Source organism: Spermophilus citellus (genome assembly GCF_964194105.1).
Source record: "Spermophilus citellus genome assembly, chromosome: 8".
Classification (NCBI taxonomy): domain Eukaryota; kingdom Metazoa; phylum Chordata; class Mammalia; order Rodentia; family Sciuridae; genus Spermophilus; species Spermophilus citellus.
Window position 1 is genome coordinate 112,670,153 of NC_138189.1, and position 20,987 is coordinate 112,691,139.

At 35.1% G+C, this 20,987-nt stretch overlaps 1 protein-coding gene across 3 annotated transcripts in view; it reads right to left on the reverse strand.

Moving 5' to 3' along the window:
• The window catches only part of GRID2 (glutamate ionotropic receptor delta type subunit 2), a gene marked incomplete at both ends in the record, with an annotated part of 1,503,481 nt that overhangs the window by 695,475 nt on the left and 787,019 nt on the right, over window positions 1–20,987 (reverse strand). The window lies entirely within an intron of this gene.

The window sequence follows — 20,987 nt, forward strand, 5'->3', positions numbered from 1 at the left end:
ATATTTACAAACTGTTAGAATACTTCAATATTTTAAATCTGGTGTAAGCAATGCTGATAACAAGTGAATATACATCAAACTGCAGGGTTTATATTGTTGCTCCCAAGTGTGGATTTGTTCAACAATTATATCTCTAACTCTTATACCTTAATAAAATGACAAAGTTGAAGGAATAGAATTTTAATTAATTGGAGGAGTAATTGCTAAGAAGACACGCTTGTAGGAAAAGGTAGTTTGAATGAATGAATGGACAAATGATTACCAAACATACCAAGTGCCTATTTTATACCAAGCGTTATACAGAGGTATACATACTAATTCTAGAAAGCTGATTTTATAACATTGTGTACCTTTAAAAAACCTGTTAAGGGTGTAGATCTCATGCTAATTATTGCTACCAAAATAAAGCAAAATAAAGCAAAACCCAAAATACTTGATATGTAAAGAAATGGTAGGAGACCTGAATATCAATTTTTCACAAGAAAATGAGAAAAATTTGAATCAGAGATATATAATGAGTTGTTAAGGAGAATCAATTCTTCTAAGTGGCTCCAGAATTGCACTGCGTCTGTAATCCTTTCTTTCTTTATAAACTTAGATGTGTCCATCTTCAGCACATGACTCTAATGCTTGTTGAAAGAACAAACATGTTATACCCTGGACTGAAAGGAGCACTGACACTTTCATTCATGTCACATTGACCAGAACTCAGCTCATGACACATTCCTAACTTAAGAGATGGTAGGAAATATTACCTACCATTGTGCTTTGGAGAAGGATGAAAATGAGGTTCAATTAGTTGGTTCCTGAACTTCTCTGATAGGAAGAATGAACCCTGTGTTTTTTCCCAGTCTCCTGAGTATTGAAAGCCTATAAAATTGAATAATCAAATTACTTAGTTTGGAAAATGCCCTCAAAATTAAGGTCTGATTCAAGGCTGTATCAGACTTTGGCCAGCATAATTTGTGCCAACTCATGGAGATGCATTTATGAAAATATTTTTTCAACATTTTTTTGGTATTTGAAGTAGAAGAACATGCTGATTCCCTGGTATATCACGTTATAGGAAAGAGGAAGCAAGAATGATCTGGTTGATTGCCTTAAATGTGTTATTCTTTTAATTTTCATCAGGATTTCTACAACTCTACTTTAAAAATCACATTTCATAACTGCCCAAAATTCTGGAGTCATTTCTCCCTAGCCATAAATCTTATCTTCCCTTTCTCCAAAACATTTACAATGTTTTTTAAACTATGTCACACATTGGATTATATCATTTACTTCAAGATAACATTTCATCCTTCATCTACCAGAATTAGCCAAGCATAGTGAATTCTTAGTCTGTTTCTATCCTGGCTGGTAACAATGGAGAATTAGTATCAAACAAATCTGGAAGCAGCAATAAACAGTTAAACAAACTTTAAGTACACAGTGAGTTCACATGCCAACCATTATGTATCCACCTGTTCAATTAAGCTGTGGATAATTATAAATATCCTGTGCTTCTTTCACTTCTAGGAAATTTATATCTCAAGTCTGTGTTACTCACAATTTTCTTGGAAAAGCAACTGTGTACCCTTAGTCTTCATCTTTTTTTAATCAGGCACAAACAACCTCCTTTGCTTATTATCTCCAAATAGTTTTAAAGAAAATTTCTCCTTTGATTTCCTTCTTGTCATGCTTATTTTTCCATTTGGTTAGCAAAGTAAGGTATCAAATCTACTGAAGTCAACTTTAAAATTGCCAAATAGTCAGATAGTCCTTAGCAAAATGCTTACACTTAGTCTTACAGATTTATGATAGAATTACAGATTTATGATAGAATATTTTGTAAATATTTTTACTCTACATAGTGAGTTTAAACAAGAGAATAAGATGGTTTCCCTGAATTCCTTTGGCAATTCCTTGAATGACGGTCTCTTCATGCTTTAGAGATTAGAATTTATATACTTTATCAGTGAAACTGGGAATTCAAAAATAAATTGCATTCCACATAAAACCTGTTTATAGTGGGACTCATTCATTCCTATCCAAATATAATGCAGTTTATTAAATTTAAATCAAGAATTTCAGAACTCAAAGAAATGCATTTTTATTTCACTATGCATTGAGGCACACAAAATTTCTTTTAATGTGTTAGTGGATTATCACATATCTTAAGAGATGAAAATTATACTTTCCAGAAATGATACTGTATTTTGAAACCAGCTTATCAGAGCACAAAGGTGGATTTCACATGTATTAGGAAGAGAGGCATTCCTTCATTTTTTAAAAGTGGTATGTTTTATGTGACTCAGATTATGAAATTAAATGATCTTTACCAACACTTGCTCTAATCTTTTGTTCTATTCATAGTTCACAGGGGTCATGATTTTAATATTTTGGGAATTTAGTTTAAATATAGTTTTGTTCTCCTTATCAAGAACTAGGCCAGGCTGAGCAGATTGCATCCTTTCAACATACAGAAGTCAATGCCTCCTTTCTGCCTTGGTTGCTGGTGTGAAGCTTGAGGTCATTGTAGGACAGGGTTCAAAGTCACATGTCTGCATTCATCTCCTCTTGAGGTGAAATCCTGAGGTTTACAGGGTGTGAGGGCATTGGGAAGCAGGCTGAAATATCTGTCTTAGTATATGGGATTCTGATATTCGTAAGGCTTTCTCTCTCATGCACATTTGTGGGATTCTGGTGTTCCAAAGGCTCTCTCTTACGCACACTAGACTCAGATCAAGCTCTGATGAAAAACTCAGCACACATCTCTTAAACACCAAGTGAAGGGGTAATGACACAGAAGGCAGAAACAGAAGAAATGGAGGCAAGGCTTCTAGATGGGTTCTATGGGTGTGAGGAAGGCATTTGCAAGTTGCTACATGGCCTGTAACAACATGGGAGGTAAAGTTCTGAGAAAGCCAGAGGCCCAGGCTTTGGGACAAAGAAAACACAATTTATGATTTACAGCAACTTTCCCAAATAGGCACAAAGGGACACAAACTTCAATGATGCAAGACAAATACAAAAACAAAAACAAAAACAAAAACAAAATAACAACAAAACCCTGCATGGAACCAGTTGCACATTCATGGTCTCTACTTGGAAAACTAGCTAAATAGGCACAATGATCCCAGAATTCTTTCTAACTGACAAAAGGGGTATGTAAACATAAACACCCTATCAGAACCCTTCTGGGGAGGTAGGCCCCATGAGCATTTATAGGCAAAGGAACTGTTCCAACAAGACATAATGACAGATTTAAAGAAATATCCAGATCACATCTTTTCTTTACTCCTACTGTACATGTTTTGTTGGTGCTAGGAAGAGTCCATTAACTATAAAATTACTGCTGCTGTTTGATGTATTTAAGCATAATGTGAAAATGTTTGGAACCTCACTAACATAGAATAGATACAATATTTAGATTAAAGTTCCTCTGAAGTAAAGCCAAATACTCTATCCCTTTTAATATAAGTTATCTTTAATTATCTCCTTCATTTTTCCACTTAAAACACTCCAAGGCATTTGAATATGTACAACTAGTCACTCCCTGAAAATATGACACAGAATCAACCACCATTAACTGATTAGACAGGTTATTCAATTTGGGGACAACTATAACACTTCAAAATATTATTCTTGCCATGAATATTTAAAATTGTTTCTTTGTAAATTATACTTACAATTTTAGTTTTGTCCTTGTTAGAAGTGTAAAAATTACCTAAGTGATTTTTCTCTTGACAGGATTTCAAAATCTAAAGACTTTTGGTAGCTACCAAAGCCCTTCTTGGAGCTAAGTATTCAGGTTGTTACTTACAAGAAAATCAATATTCAGATTCTTTGTTATCCTAGTTTCCCTTGTGGCTGTTTAGCATCTGTGAAGGGAAATGAAGATTTTGAATTTTATATGAATTGTTGGTCCAGAAGTTTTGCAGAAGCACAGTATTTGTGTTCCAATGTGTGTTTGGGAATGTCGCACAGGGTCTGGTGCTGAGGAGCCCCAAGCTATAGGCAATGTTTCCTCGGGACTATATAGAATTGGCAGCCAAGGGAACATGCAAGGAAAAGAATGACTGTTTGCCTTTATTTCTTACTGAGACATAAATTGATGATGCCATTTGCCCAAGCAAAACAGAGGAATAGAACTCTCTTTTGTCATGGTGAAGCCAGAATTAGACAGGCAGTCAGTATAGATAGGTAAATTGAGGCAGGTCAGGTCAAGGAGGCCAATTTGAGTGAGTCTGGAAAGTTGGAGACTGCCCCCTGAGGGATTAAAATGCCTTCAGAGCCCTTCCTCCACCTTTATCAAGATAACCTGCCCCAGCTCCAGTTGCTAAAGTAATCTGTTCCAGGAATTGTCCCTCCCTACAGAGAGTTAAGTAGCTGTTAGTTAATGTGTCCTGTGATGCTCCATCCAGCCCTTCCCCTGTCGCTCTGCTTATCATCTTTTGGCCATCCCACTAAGCATCTCCTGGGCCTAGTCACATATGCAGGAAGGAGAGAGATAAGGGGAAGAAAGCATGAGAACAAAGGGAACCTACAAAAGAACATACAAAAAAGGCAGAACACTCTCTCTTCTTGGGATACAAGGATACCAACTATGGCCCCCTTCTTCCTCCCAGGAGAAGTCTATTTTACCCCTTTTTAAGTAAGTCCTGTTTTATACACTTGCCTTGGCGTGCTTCTCTAATGATATACTTCAATATGTGAGGAAGCAGAACTCATGATCGATAACCTGCAGTATCAATGGGAGTGCATGAAACTGACTTACACCATCAGTGTAAAAATTATGTTCAAATAATCTCAATATATGTAATGTCAAAATGTTTATTGCTTCCATCAACAAATATTTATTGCATACCTACCATATTTAGGGTGTACCCTAGGGATTAAATTACTAACAGTGAACAAAATCCCCACGCTCATGGAGCTTGCATCCTAGTGCTCTGACAGAATCAGAAGTAATTTTACTTACAGTTTATGACTGAAACAAGCCCACTTATAAATGTTCACATTAGGAGAAAAAAATATAATTAAGGTAATGCTCTTTGGTAGATTTTAGACAATCTGAAAAACCAGCCTCTACCTCAGAGCAAAGCCTGTCCAAGGAAGGGGTGTGACCTTTGTCCCTGGAAAGACCCACAGAGCCCTCCTAGGCACATACCCACCCTGCTGAGTTGTTTATCTACAAATAACAGGAGAGATCTGCTGCGCCACTAGCAGCCACTAAACAGCATGAGACAGGGAAATACCTGGGATGCTAGATGACCCTCCCAGTAGTTTATGATGGTTGATAACATATTGGGAAACCTTGTAGTTCAGCACATACACCCCTCATGCTTAAACCAATCAGTTTAAACGAATCCCCCTCTTGTACTAACCAATCACCCATACCCAACTTGTTCCCACCAGTGAATGGGTTAATCATGTTTTAGAGTTGTTTTATGATTTTCCCGAGGTGTGTGATGATTTGCTAAGAGATGCTATGATGTATGTGAAGTCCCTGCCTTCCCCAAAGAGTGTATAAAACTGCTACAAACCCTGGGCTCCGGGCCTCTCAGCGTCACCAGTTGCTGTGTGTTTGTGGAGGACCAAGCTAGCTAGCAATAAAAACCTCTTTGCTGCTTACATCAATCTCGGTCTCTGGTGGTCTTTTGGGGGTCCTGAATTTGAGCATAACAAGTCCTATTTCAATAATATATCAGAATATACTTAATTAGAGATATATTCATATGTTCTAATTGAGAATGTAGAATTTATTATCATAAAATATAAAAATTAGAATTAGTTTAGTAATTATTATATGTAAAGCATTTTTAAAATAATCTCATTTCTAATGATATCTCTTTCATTTTCGAAAATTTCATATCATCATTATCATTTATCTTGTATGTATGGGTGACTATGTTCTATGGCTCAAAATAATGATGCTGATTCACAAGATATATATTGAGGGGCCCTTGTATGAGGACCATTGTTTTATGTGCAGTTGTAAAGGTGATAATACTTTTCTTTCTATTTTGCTATTGAGAGAAGTTTCTTCACACAGAGGCACATGACAAGTAAGTGTCAGCTGGCATTTAAATCATGGTCTGTGTGATTGAACATCTGGGCACTAAGCAATTACACTCTTCACTCTACTCTGCATGGTATGCTGAATACCACACACACACACCCCACCCCATTCTTCTATGGTATCTAAATTTGTCACAAACTAAAGGTAACAATCACACATTCATTCAGGTAACATTTCTGTTGAGTACTTCCAAGACAATGCCATGTGCCAGGATTTTCAAAACACTATATATACATATAATTCTAACCAAACTCACAAAATCTCTCTTAAGAGAAATTTGGTTCCTTCATTCTTTTCCTATAGCTTAGAAAGCTATAGTTCAAATGTATAAGTATAAACATTTCAAAGTAAAACATTTTCAATTCTTCTAGAAAAAAAATCTCTCCCCACTTTTCTAGATCACAAAGAATACAAAGAGTAAAGGGTTAAGAAACATAGTGAATGTTTTATAAGAGCGCTCTGGAGTAGAATGGAAATAAGATCTTATAGAGAAGGCAATAAATCTGCTTTTTCTCTTTCCTTCCCTGTACTGTGGCCACCTCCCCTTCTGCTCTGCTGTTGGTACCAGAGCCTGGAGCAGCAGCTAATGGCTCACAGCATGAAGCAGGCAGGCTTAATGTCCTCTCTTCCCTCCCCAGGAATCCTAGCAGCAGCACCTCAAGAAGTGATCAGCGTTGTTGTGACTCACATTTCCAGTTACACTGTTTTCTGTTTTTCCACAAGTAAGAAATTCAAAAGGAATTACATTTTCTTTTCCAAAAGTCTGAAATTCAAAGGGTTGCTCTGAGATCATTTTTGATCTGTGCACAATTTTTTTTCTCATAAAAACTGTCAAGTATCATGCAGATAGAAGAGAAAATATTGATGAACATAAATTACTCCACAGGTAATCTTTCAGAATTGTATATATTCCCTACATCATCAGAAGGCCATTAGCTAATTTTCTGGAATGGCAAGCATTAAGTCTACAAATCACCTGTAGATTATTTTTCCTTGCAAATACAGTGTGTGTCAAGCAATTAACTCCATGCTATACTGATAACACCTGTAGGAATCAGTATACATTCACATAACCCCTGGTCACTTGTACTTAAAAACTCCATTCTATAGTCTAAGACCAGCATTCAAAACTACTGAAAATAATTCTCCAGAGTTCTCTGATAAATACTTTAAAAAAGTCATCAAATTTCATTTTAATAAAAGGCTAACCCTAAGAAATATGGCATAGACCTTTACAGAATACATTTGATGTCAATCTCATTTCATTTTCAATGACTCTCCGCATTCAAAAACTAGTTTCCTTCTTTTCATTTTAGAAAATTATATAGGAATTATAAAAGTTAGATGTACTATTTATTCAACACCAAGAGTATCAACTAATACATAATAAGTACTCAATAAATGTTTTTTAAAGTGAGCAAATATGTGAATTAAAAATCACAAATGAAACACTGATTATCTCTACTTCATTCCAGTGAAAAATCATAGTAGCTAAGCAAGCTTATCAAAACATTCTATTTACACAGCAAGTCTAAAACATGTATAACTATACAACATTTTCTTAAAGATGCCACCACTAGTGTGTAGTGGCTCTTTTCTTGGTAGTTCTCTCTCTTTCTCAGTCTCACTCTTTGTATGCTTCTCTCTTTCTTTCTCTCTTTTCATATGCATTTGCAAACACAAGCATCTAAGAAGACTCCTCAGATGCACACAGACCATTTAATTTGAACATAAATTTTCTTTTAAGAAGATCACAGATGAAAAACTTGCATTCCTCAGAATATCTCCAAATACTATGTGTGTTACTTTTCAAAGACTGGGTTTACCTTCAAGCTTCCAGGATGCTGCTTTCATCATTGAAACAATTTTTATCCGGATTGAAGTACTCTTTTCACTTTATTTCTAAATCCCTTGTTTCAAATTCTAGACCAAATGAAAATCCAAATACATTACCAGAACAGAGTTAACTGTGCATGTCACTATTAGTTCAAATATTACTTCATAAATCCAATTAGTTTGCAAACTGATTATAAGAATATAAATATGTTGTTGGGCTTTATGTTGTTTCCCTGGCAGAGGGGAAAAGTAGAATTAAAATATTTAGTCTTGGGTCTTCCATATAATTCATACTACTTCTGGAGCTAAGTGGATGGTCTTTACTGATCCAATCTCATTTTGAAAATATCACACATTTTGAACTACAAATTTGTTTACAATTTTCAAAGTTTGCGCATATGAACATTGAGTAAAATGAGGTGAGGGAGAGGGAGGCAAATTCAAAGAAACTATAATTACATAACTGCATTACATTTAATCATCACTACAGACAGAAAACCACTAAAGGGCAGTGTGTGTGAGGAGAGCTACTAGTCTACACCCAGTGCAAATATACAATATGGAAACTGAATGATCCATTCAGAATTCAGTTGACATCCAGGCATGGTAGCACACTCCTGATAACCCAGCCACCTGGGAGCCTAAGGCAGGATTGCAAGTTCAAAGCCAGCCTCAGCAACTTGGTGAGGCCCTTAGCAAATTAGCACAACCCTGTATCAAAATAAAAAATAAAAAGAGCTGGGGATATGGCTTAACAGTTAAATATCCCAGGTATCTTCCCCCAAAGAAAATTCAGTATACAACATCTAGGCTTTACCTTTTAAACTCCTTTCTTTTCTTGTTCATCTTATCATTAAAAAATTACTGAATATTGGAGGATCTTTGAATTGGGCAAAAGGGAGCAAAAGGAGGGGAGGGGGCATGAAAGATGGTGGAATGAAACAGACGTCATTACCCTTGGTACATGTATGATTGCATAAATGGTGTGACCCTATTTTGTATACAACCAGAGAAGTGAAAAATTGTGCTCTATTTGTGTACAACGAGTCAAAGAGTATTCTGCTGTTGTGTATAACTGATTATAACAATTAAATTTAAGAAATTTGAAAAAATAAAAATAAAAATTACTGAATATGTACTGTATGCTAAAAAACTGTTTTATGTGCTAGTAAAGATAGTAGTTAAAAAATCTCTTTTTAACAGACTTTTATTATAGTGGTCAAAGAAAAAGATAATTAACCAATAAATACCTAAAGTATTACAGTGCATCAGGTGGTAGTAAGTGCTAGGGGTGATCAGGGTGGGTCACTCTAAGATTGCATCACTTGAGATCTCACTGGCAAGAAGGAGTGAGCCTGACTCTGGTTTCATTGCTGGCTTTGCATGTTAGTAAATGAATATCACTCTTTTCTTATATAATGTAAAGGAATCTTGGGGGAGCCTAACCTTTCAATATCTGTTTGTTTGGTTTAGGACATTGACAGACTTTGTTAAAATGCAAATATGAGTTGGTATATTGGTATTTTAATTGTCAACATAAATATCTTAATTCAAATGTATATATGTTTGGCTTAGTAAAATGCTCATCTTTTAAGAGAATATCAGATGTGAGCTATAAGCACTTGATTTGAATATGAGGTCTGGTGTATGACAGTATCTGATGTTGAGGGATCAGGGTTAGACACCATGGTAGAATGGTTGTTTTTAGAATGAGGATTCCTCTTTATTTTCTTGGACATGGAATAGCTGCTACCATTAATACAATATACAATAAAATGCATTGAGATATATAAAAAAAAAAGAAGGAGTGAGCCATGTGAAAATTTAATACAAAGCATTCTTGGCAGAAGAAACAGCTATTGCAATGTGCACAGTGAGACAGACACAGGCTTAGTTCTGTCTCACGTTCAAGGAGCAGGCACAAAGTCAGGAAAGGTGAGGGCAGCAAGCGCTGACAGTTTTGTTTTGGCCTGTGATTCAGATTTTGAGGCTTATCCACTAAGGTCCCACTTTTCCCAGATACTTTGTCTTTGCCCTTGTCACGACAATCAGATGATTAATGATGCTTTTTATGGGTGCTCTAGCAAATACATCATTTTGGACTTTTATTGGACATGAAACAGAGAATATAGCATTTTAGTCTCCAGTATTTTGATGAAGAAATATTGTTATTTACTCTAAGTAGCATAAGCCATTTATTTTTAAATATGAAAAGTATGAAGAAATACTGGCCATGACCTGATCTTTTATCTTTTATCTTTCTCTTTGTCATTTATGGTTTGCTTCTGGGCTTTTCATGACTTTGGAGTATCTGTGACCCACCAAAGATGTAATATCACAAGTGCTGAGTCCTGCACAGGAAACCTCACCCCTAACCAAAAGCCACAGGTTGCTCCTGGCTCTCCTGAATCAAATGTATCCATCCCACCTGCTCTGTAGAGCCAAAGGACTTCATAGACTGTTCAATTATTTCCCCCTCCTGTTTAATATTTTCTCTTCTGTGATGACTTTTTTTCTGTTCTTCGTAAAAACAGGATTTCGTGTCAGAAAAGCTTCAGTTTAAAGATTAACTGTTCCACTATTCAATTTTGTGATCTTGGGCAATTTGTATGACATCAGCTTTCACATTTAAAAAGTAATGATAAGATGTAATGTTTATGCATGGAAAGCATTTAGCCAATTACCAAGCACCAGGATGACATTTGAATGTGCAATGACTGCTACTTTCATATTCATCAATATCATTTCCATCATCTATATCCCTTTTCCATATAGTATTGTTTTTCAAAGTGTGGGCTCTGGACCAGCATCATGAGCATCTCTAAGCAACTAGTTAGATGTGAATTCTCTGGTAGTGCTGAATCAGAAACTGGGGTGCAGCTCAGGAATACATGTTCTGCCAATCCCTCTAAAAGATTCAGACACAAGTTAATTTTGCAGGAGAAGTATACCACATTATTTTTATGTTTGTCCTTAGTTATTCCTCCCACACATTTGTGCTGGAGTAACCAGCTCTTAAGTTCACAATATCCTTTGGAGAAAAACTTCCTAGAAAATCATTTTAAACAAAAACACTGGTATATATAACATAGCTCATATACAAAACAAATGAAAGAAAGACAAATAGAATGTATTTTTTCTCTCATAGAAATATCTAGTTATGTCTAGATTTTGGAATAATCCCCTGAAAACTCAAAGCATTAGAGGATGACAGAATTGCTCCCAAGATGTATTCATATTTGCTTCAAGTCATTTAAAACTGAAAACTTTGTCACAAAATAAAATAGTAGAGCTTAATGGTATATGTACTGTTTTATAAATTCAGAAGTAGGATATGCTCTTCTAAAGTACAATGCAGCAACGCATATTACACCAAAAATGTCACCTTCACCAATATTCAAACCTTTAGGCTACTAATATTTCCATGCACATAAACCATGATAGAACCACTTAACCTACTATGTGAAGTTTTACTTTCTTTATTCTATGCCATATTGCCTCCTCTATGAGGATGATAATACACACTGCATAAACAAAGCATATCCCTATCCAAGACTGCCCCCGGAATGCTTTTATTTTTGTACAAACTCTAGGATCTTAATAAATAAATAACAAGGTATTAAGAGAAAAATATTCAATGACAAGGCAGAATAAATTGAGCTTAGTAGCCTGTCCTTAAGTCCTGCTCCAACTAGCGGTTTTAACATATCTTTAGCAGAATATTTTTTCCCTAATGAAATCTTGTAAGGAGCAAAAATGTACAAATTGATTCAACCAATATTTTATTATCATAAGTTTATTTTACTTATAAGTGATATGCATGTCTTTTCTTACTTTAAATTTAATCAAAGGGAATTGGATTTCATTAGTTTACAATGAGAAATTTGAAACTGAATATCACATTGTGAGAGACAATTTGAATATTCAAATTGGTACAACCACTCTGGAAAGCAGTAGGGAGATTTCTCAGAAAATTTGGAATGGAACCACCATTTGACCCAGTTATCCCACTTGTCAGCATATACACAAAGGTCTTAAAAATCAGCTTAGTATAGTGACAGAGTCACATCAATGTTTATAGCAGCACAATTCACAATAGCTAAGCTAAAGAATCAACCTACCTGGCTTTCTAGAGATGAATGGATAAGGAAAATGTGGTACATATACACAACAGAATATTACTGGACCCTAAAGAATAATGTAATTATGGCATTTGCCAGTAAATGGGTGGAAATGGAGACTCTCCTGTTAAGTGAGATAAGCCAGTTCCAAAAAAAACAAAGGCCAAATGTTTTCTCTGATACGTGGATACTAACACACAATAAGGAAGGGAAGAATACAAGTTTATTGGATTTGACAAAAAGGAATGAAGGGAAGGGGCAATGGGAATAGGAAAGATAGTAGAATGAACAGGACAGAAATTTCCTGTGTTCATATATGAATACATGACCAATATATCTCCATATCATGTACACCCACAAGAATTGGAAGTTATACTCTATATATGTATTCAAAATACATTCTATTGTTATGTATAACTAAAAAGAAAAAGAAAAAAAAGTATCAGACTGGGAGAAAAAAAAAAAAACTTTCTTTCTTGGGAACTAAACAGAGTCCAGAAGAATTACTTTAATCTTTTCAGAATATAGTGCTCCAATGAGCTAACTACCTCTTTCCCTTTTCCTCCCTGCATCCCTCCCACCAACTGTTTCCCATCCTCTACTTTTTTATCTTCTATTTATTTCCATGTGTATTTTTTCATTGTTTTAACCAGTCATGGATTAACTTGAGAGCAATCTTCATTGTTCATTGTTTATAAATATTTTCATAATAATTTAAATACTTTAAATGAAAGGTAGTATTTTTTGTTGTTGTTGTTTTAACAGAAATTTAAATAATTTCTTGTGTTTCTTGTTTTCTATGTTGAGTCCACAAATAGCATTGCTTTCAATTCCTATTTCATGAATCAAGATCTAAGGCTCTCTGCATCCAGCACTCAGGCTACAGCACAAAACTAAAGGTTTTTGTTCAAAAGTGGCACATACAACCTGTTTAAGCAAGTCTAATTTCAATATGGAGAGAAAGAGACTGCATGTGTAACTTTAAATCTAAAATATGCCTCAGGTACCTATTAATTAAAACAATAAAAAAGATACAAAAAGATACAGTGTAAAGAAATTAGAGTAGAAAATAAATAGAACTACTAAATAGCAAGGAATAACAGAAACATATCAGTATAGTAATCTGAATACAAAATTGTGTATCAAATTAAATTGAATTGTGGAAAATGGGACACTTAAATTCATTTTATCTAGCAGAAGTTCTAAAACTCTGTAGATAAGGCAAGCAGATAATTCTCCAGAGACTAAAACAGTTTGTCAAAATGTGACATGGATATAATTTTATCTGTGAGGTGAGGTTTTTCCGTGACCTTCTGAAACACCATGAAAATTATGTGTCTGGTAGGACACAGACCAGCAAAAGGTTGTTACAATACAAGGCAGGAGTGCTCTAATAGGACACAGAATACTGAAACACAGAGAGGAAGCACCTGCCAGGGCTTGGGGAGACTCTGGAAGCACTTGAAAGAGCTCTACTTGGCTCTCCAGATAGACCTTCACCTTTCTCCCTTCCAGCTTTCTGACCTGGAAAGTCACATGGACTCCATGAATAGCTCTCAGGCCTATGACTTCCAGGAGGTTCATCCGATAGGGAGAAGAATGTCTTCAGTGTACTGATTAACCTGGCTCCAACCCTGAAAAACTGCTGAGCTCTGGGGTCACTGGTCATTTCCAGACACTCTCCTCTGCAGAACTTGCTGCCCTTTCAGCTTCAGATCTCTCTTTCTTGCCCTTTGGGACCTGGAATTGTAATCGCCCTTACTCTCTTTATCAGCCCAGATTATGGCAACATTATTTATGTTTTACCTACTCCCTGGGCAAACTTTTGTAAATATATCTGCTGTAATATACTTTTTTGAGATATTATAATTTGAGTGTGAAATTGGTTTCTGATTGAAAACTGTGATTACACAACCTGAGTTTTGAAGGATAAGTAAGAGAGCAGAAGATTTCTCAGAGAACCATAAAAAGTCTAGTGTGTCCCTCCTCGGCTTTTATCCAAAATAATTAAAATTGGCATACCATAGTGATACAGGCATATCAGCATTTATAGTAGCACAATTCACAATAGCCAGGTTATGGAACCAGCCCAGCTGTCCATCAACAGATGAATGGATAAAGAAAACGTGGTATATATACACGATGGAGTTTTACTCAGCTATAAAGAGAGTTAAATTATGACATTTGCAAGTAAATGAATGAAACTAGAGAACATCATGCTAAATGAAATAAAGCAGACTCAGACAGTCCAGGGTCGAATGATTGCTTTCAAATGTAGAAGCTAGAACAAAATAAGGGGGGAAAAATGGGGGATGCCACACAAATCAAAGGAAGATTAGTGAAGCAGAGAAGACAAAGGGGGAAGAAGGAGGGATGGGAAAAGAGAAAAACTGTGGAATGAAATTGACCAATTTTTAATTTTTTTAGTTTGTTTTAATTACTTATACATGACAGTAGAATGCATTTATGCACCTTGATATATCATACATAGATGGGATATAATTTCTCATTTTTCTGAGTGTACATGTTGTAGAATCATGTTTGTCATGAGGTCACATATATACACAAAGTAATAATGTCGGTTTCATTCTATTATCCTTCCTATCTCCACATCCATTCCTCTCCCCTCCCTTCACTTCTCACTACCTAATCTAAGGTCACTGTATTCTTCTCTAGTGCCCCACCCTCATTGTGAATTAGCATCCACATAATTAGAGAAAACATTTGGCTTTTGGTTTTGTGGGATTGGCTTATTTTGTTTAACATGTTATTCTGCAACTCCAAGTGTATACATGACTATAACATAGTGGATTCTACTACATATACATTAAAAAATACACAATAAATAGAAGGAAGACCAGTAGAGGAGAGAAAGGGTAACAGGGGCAAGAAGGAGGAAAAGAAATTGGATGTATTGGGCATAGAATTGAAGCAAATTATATTCCATGCATGTATGATTATGTCAAAATGAAACTCATTCTGTATAACTATAATGCACTAATAGAAACATTTTTTAGTGTTTACATAAATAAAAGAGGATGCCACAAGATTAAAAATTTGAAAGATTTGTATGTAACTCTAAGAAGTATGGAGACTGCTCTAAAGATAATAAACAGGGGCTGGGGATGTGGCTCAAGAGGTAGCGCGCTCGCCTGGCATGCGTGCGGCCCGGGTTCGATCCTCAGCACCACATACCAACAAAGATGTTGTGTCCGCCGAGAACTAAAAAAAATAAATAAATATTAAAAATTCTCTCTCTCTCTCTCTCTCTCTCTCTCTCCTCTCTCACTCTCCCTTTAAAAAAAATAAATAAATAAAGATAATAAACAACCATTAAAAGATTGTAAGGAGTGATATAATCCTATTTGCATTTTAGAAAGATTATTTGTACACATATTAGGAAAACACTTTGGAGGGAAGCTGGAATTAGAGCAGTAAGCAACCTAAAGTAATAAACTAGACAAGATTAAATGAGGATTAGCCAACAGGGTAACAATGGTGACCTAGGAAGAGAACTGTGAGAAAAGCTGATTCCCCATTGCTGGCTTGAAGACCTGAAATGATGGATTGTAATGAACTGAGCAGGTGATTAGATTAGTATATGAAGTGAATATTCAAGCCAACAAGAAGATTCAAGTAGAAAACAAGAAGTTAAGGTAGCAATGAGATCACAGAAGAGGCAAATCTGCACATTATATACTTTGGCTGGATACAGTGTACTATGGTAATACGAAATCTCCATGAAGGGTTAGCGTTTCAATTAGAAGTAGTAATCATAAATAAAATAACACCAAGGACATAATATTTCATCTAGCCATAATATTCTTAGGTGTGTGGATTTACAATATGAATGTGGTACAAAAATAAACTCAAATGTGATATGAAGTTGTTGGCACACTTTTATGTTCAATATCAAAAGCACAACTTTATGTGGATTACAATATACACAGTGTCAGAAAGCAAACTTAGTTTTCTAATTATAATAAATGTGTTTTAATTTTTAAAATGCCACTCTTGAGATAGATAAATATAAAATATAGTGACTTTTCACTGGTCCCCCATGTTTTGCTTTCATGATAAACTGTTATTGAAGATGATATAATTAAAATATCCCCATGATATTGTCTCATAGAAATGAAACTTATCTGTTTATAGAACAATATCATCAGTGTCTATTAGATAATATACAAAACAGTACAAGATTCCAAAAATTTCATGTTCCTTTATCTTTGGAAATCACATACCAACCTCATTCATCCATCTATCATGTCTTTCCATCATGAAATCCTCATTACTTCTTTCCATTTATTTGACTCACTAAATAGGTTTGACATTATTTGTCACTGGTATGAACTATAACAGAGCAGTTCTGCAGGTTTTTTTCCCGGGCCTAAAGGACTATGTGCCTATGGTATACTTGTGTTGTCTCAAGCAGCTGCAGTACAAATTGACAGTCTGCTTAATATAAAATGCAAATTTCTCAAAGACAAGGCATCTTCCTGCACAGTAACCATCATAATGCCTATAAAAATTCTAAAATTATTCAAAGGTTTACTTTATTTCATTTTGCATTTATTTATTTTTTCTCTCCAGAAGATCAAAGGATAACTCAGGCTGGAGTTTAGCTGTAACCATCTGCTCAAAATGAGCAAACTGCAAGATGTAGATTCCCTACAGAAATTTAAGAACAGTTAAGCACGGCCTTGCCCAAATATCAACTGACTGCACAAATAACATTTATAAGACAAATTTCATCATTTAGAATTTGAAACAACTCCAGGATTTTAAACAATTGCTAGTTTGATTTTTTTTTCTACACATACCTACATTTTGATGTTAATTTTTGTATCATAATCAACAACCTTAGATATAATGCACCCAATGGAAGGGGTCATGTATTTCTTGTCTTATTAACATATTCATAAAAAAATTAAGGGTTTGAAGTCATTTAGGGTTAACCACCAATTTTGGTGTTATGAGGAAAGAAGGCACATATAATATTTCTATTCCCTAGCAATCAGGTGCTTTTCTATTCCCTGGCAATCAGGTCCTTTAACCTCCCAAATGTCTTGCCAAGTTGATGGAATTGCCTTATCAATTTAATCAAGTCATAGAGATGATTCTAGAACAATAAGATGTCTTTAAAGAGGTAAATATGTCTCAACAACTAATTCTTCCATACTTTTTTTAGGGTTCCTTTTTTTTTCCACTTGTAACGGGTTCATAACATGTATTCACAATTAACTCAAGAGATTCATTCAATTATATGTAAGATAACAGATAGGAATACTGAAATCAGTACTTAGACCACATAAGATTTTTAATGATTCTTATTTATTGCAAGTTTTAAACTTTAAGACTAAATGAAAAAAAAATGTACATCGTGACTCATTGCTCTTCAGGATTGGCATGACATCTAGTTTACTTCCAAGTTTCTCATTTTACTCCCTTTTGGATGAGTGTCCCTCAGAAACTTTGATTATTTTCAGTCAAAAACATAACAATATTATGACTGCAAAGCCTATCCTGTTACCATGAAGGCAAAGAGCTATTCACAATTATCCAGGAGGTGGGCATGCACAGGACATTTAAAATGGAGACACTTGGAAGGCTAAAGACAACATAAAGTGGCAGTTCCAAGCACAGCATATGGAGTCTCTTTTTTTTTTTTTTTTTTTTTTTTGGCTAAAATCCATTGTGTGACTTTGCAAAGGCTGTATGAGTTTCAGCACCTTAGCTTCATGAATAAAATAGTGATAATAATAGTACCTACACTATAGGGTTATTATAAGTTTAAATGAATTTGCAGTTGACTTGAACAGTGTTAAATCATTTGCCTATTTGTTAAATTTTTAAAAAATGGATAAGAAATGTCTGTTCAACTCCTTAGTCCATTTATTGATCAAGTTGTTTGATTTTTTGGTGTTAAGTTTTTAGAGTTCTTGATATATCCAGGAGATTAGTGCTTCATCTGACATGCATGTGGCAAAAGTATGCTCCCAAAATGTAGGCTTTCTCTTCACCTCATTGATTGTTTCCATGGGCCAAGGAGCTGAACAGAAACTTATCATAAGATGATATACAATCAATCAACAAATAAATGAAAAAAGGTTCAACATCTCTAGCAATCAGAGAAATGTAAATCAAAACTATTTTAAGACTTTATCTCACTCCAGTCAGAATGGCAGATATCAAGAATACAAGCAACAATAAATGTTGGTGAGGATGTGGAGGAAAAGGCACACTCATACATTGCTGATTGGTGCAATCAATCTGGAAAGCACTATGAAGATTCCTTAGAAAGTCTGAAATGCAACCACCATTTGACCCAGCTATTCCACTCCTCAGTTTATATCCAAAGAACTTAAAAACAGCCTACTACATTGATGTAGCCACATCAGTATTTATAGCCACACAATTCACAATAGCCAAACTGTTAGACACTCTTCAATAGATGAATAGATAAAGAAACTGTGGTATATATACACATAACAGAATAGTACTCAGCAATGAAAGAGAATAAAATTATGGCATTTGCAGGTAAATGGATGGAGCTGGAGAATATCATGCTAAGCAAAGTCAGACAATCCCCCAAATCCAAAGGCTGAATATTTTCTCTGCTAATCCATAATATTGCTGGGGGGCATGGAATGAGTGAAGGAACTTTGGATTGGCCAAAACGGAGGGGGAATGGGGATAGAAAAGATGGTGGAATGAAACAAACACCATTACCTTAGATAATGGTATGATTGTATGAATGGTGTGACACTACTTTCTGTACAACCAGAGAAGTGAAAAATTGTGCTCCATTTGTGTACCATGAATTGAGTGCAGAGCTTGCCTCTTACCTTAAGAGTGGTGACATTCTTAGTAGTCTGTTGGGACCCACACATGACCATTACTATAGTTTGAACCTAGAATGTTCCTCAAAGGCCTATGTGTTAAAGTCTTCACTATTGGGAGGTGTTAGGACCTTTAACAGTTGGGGCTTAGTTTAAGGAAGTTAAGTCATGGGGGTCAAGCCCTTGAGGAGGATGGTAGAGCCCCACCCTTTCATCTCTTTTTGCTCCCTGACTGGTGATATATGTGGTTATTTTGCTCCTCCGTGCATTCCTACTATGATGTGCCACCATAGGTCCAAAGCATAGGAGCCAATCTATCACAGACTGGAGCCTCTAAAATTGTGAACCAAAATAAAGCTTTTCAACTCATTAGAAAAAAAAATACTGAAATGCTTTCATACCACATTATTTATAAAGAACACAGTTATAAATGCTTGCCATTTGACCCCCCCCTATAGCCAGCATTTTGTTATTGTTGACTGGACTTTGATATAAAAATAAAAACCAAAAAGCAAAACCTGACTTTTCTCTGAAATTCAAATTCTAAGAATAATTCCTCTCAGCTTAGTGCTGAAATCAAAACAGAACCAAACATATTCCTAAGGCTACTATACAAAAACAAGACCAGGCCTTAGTTTATTTTCAAACTCAGATGGTATCTTTCAAAGTAAATGCTCCAGACAAACAAACAATAGCCACATCTGCTATACTGATGAGAACTTTAGGAGCAGTTGAGAGCCTTTATTAATTTTCAATTGGAAATCAGATCATACAGTAGAGGAAAAATACAAATAGTCATAGCAGTCGTTTGCATATTAATACAACATTACAAAATCCTAATTTGGAAAGGATAATTTAAAAAGTGAAAAAAAAATATCATCTTGTGTAGCTTCAAATGGCATACACTGATGCTTTCTCAATAGTTTCTTAATCTTAGTCAACAACAACTGAAAACAATAACAAAACAACAAAAAGAGGAAGTGCTCAGTGGAGGACATAAACTCGGATGCTCTCTTGTAAATATTTTGCAAAGAGAACTCTTTGTTGTGGAAGTTTATGAAAACAACCTTAGAGCTGATTACAAACACACACCACCCACCTCACAGGAGGCTGAATCCCATTGTTCAGGGAAATGTAGTTAAGACTTCGCTGAACATTTTATTAATGTGCTATTGAATCCATTCTGTTTGTACATCATTATCAATTTAAATGAATAGAAAAAGATAATTGTGTAAAATTGATGCAAACCACCTAAATACCTTCTTAGTTTATTAAAGTAACTATATCACTTGAATGTATGATTGCAGAGCAAACTCTAATTCTAGGTGTGATTTTCTTTCTATCACAAAAAATAGGAAAACCGAATTAGCTTTTATTTTCAAAAATAAAGAACATGGTGGAACTCTGTAAAGGGTAATTTAATAGAGAAGTTTCAATATGCCAAACCGTAAGGGGCAACGGGGCATACATTTCTATCTTCATTTTACAGCAAAGCAATAACATGGTATTGCCTCTTATAGCCCTGGGTAGAATTTGTAAAGGCACATCGGACACCTGACTTCCTTCATTTTGTTTTACAAAAAAAAAAAAAGATACTCATAATTGGATAGTATAAGTTACCTCAGATTGCTAAAAATGTCAAATTGTAAATTTCATTGAAATGCCTTCATAGTAGTTTTTACTATTAACAAAAATAAAAATAATGATCATTGTGCTTACAAAACTGAGCATGGCATTCTTGTGAAAACATCACAGAAATACAGTATAAATTTAAAGTGAAGATCTTAAATGCAATTTTATCTAGCAAGTTTTCTCCAAAGAGGCTTCATGGTGTCATGAACATAATCTCTGTGAATTCACTATGATCCAAAGTCAGGCCATTAGGGGTGCAGATTCAGAAAATTGCAAATAGAAGAACACTAAACACCATCCCATTTCTCAGTACAGGGTCACGTTAGCAACAACAACAACAAAATTGCCATTTCTAGCCCTCATATAAATTTATCAAGTCCCAGTGCAATTTGTATCTCTTTCACAAATACTGGAATATGACAAATATTTTATAAAAGATTTATTCATCTAACTAACTTATTCTTTCTTTACAGTAGGAGTATATGAAAGCCC